The following is a 1,218-nucleotide window of genomic DNA, read 5'->3' on the forward strand; positions in this document are numbered from 1 at the left end:
AGGTGCTCTCACTGTGCCTCCAAAGCTCCTGTCTCGTTCGGCCGTCCGATGACACAGGATGGCAGCTCCTCTGCCTCCCCTCCTCCACCTCTCACTCAGTTGCCTGGAGACGAGGACGCTATCTCTTTGACGCCCAGCAGCTGTTCTCCCTTTGCACATCGCTCCACTCCTCCTCAAGCCACATTGCCTGGACACCAAGACACCAGTTCTCACCACCGCCACATACAGGACGGACTCCTGCCTCTCCTCCATCTCCAACCCTGCAAAAACAATACATTGAACACCAGATCTCCAGCAAGCCCAGCACTTCCACAATCAGGACCTTCAATGTGAACCCCCTCACAGGAAGCCTGGCCCAGGATCCCATCTATCAAGAAAATCCACATGAAACCCCAAACAGCATCCCTCCAAGACCGATCAGCATAGGAGCAATTTCAAACACCCACCTCAAGATCCAGAATGCCATTCACCATCGCACCTTCTACCTGCCACAGGATTCCTTCTTTGATGATAGCGCCTGTAATGCTCTGGACTACAAATCCCAGAGACGTAAAGCTTATCTCAAGGATGAGCCCAGCTGTAAAGCTTGGCAAAACTTTAATTTCTATTTTTTGTCTGTTCCTGCAGTAAATCTCAAGGAAACTGACCCAAGTAGCATTTAAAAGTACTTTACTTGCCGAAAATGCTGCTTGTACAAACTTAGTTACAGGAAAAACAAATACATAAACAAGACAGGCTGCTACAAACATTCACATGCACCCACTACACTATCTAAGATGCTTTCTAAGAGACAAAACACTGAAATAGTACTTAGCTCAAGCTGCAGATTCCTAAATTTCGTAATGAACCGGACTTCTTGGCACATAGGCGTTCGGAGGAAAATGGCTTCTCGTTGCAGTCTCTGGTGGCTAAGTCCTTTCTTGTTCAGAGTGATGTCCTCTCGTCTTGTGAAGCCCTCCTCAGCCTTTCAGCTACTGGCTTTTTATTGAGAGAAAGTGGCCTCCCACTTTGAGGTACCGCCCCTTAAAACTTTTATAAAAATGAAATGCCATGCATTTCACTTTCCCACCTCTAGGTGGCAGCGTTGTATCATAAATTACCATCAGTAGTCAAGTTGATTCAATCTTGACCAGCCTAGGTGTGACTGTTTACACAAAGCTTCCCTATATCACCATCCCATTTAGAAGGCACCGTCCATTGTGTAAAACCAGCTCTCTG

This window comes from Nanorana parkeri, unplaced genomic scaffold (assembly GCF_000935625.1).
Source record: "Nanorana parkeri isolate BGI_ZX_2015 unplaced genomic scaffold, ASM93562v1 scaffold1538, whole genome shotgun sequence".
Lineage (NCBI taxonomy): Eukaryota > Metazoa > Chordata > Amphibia > Anura > Dicroglossidae > Nanorana > Nanorana parkeri.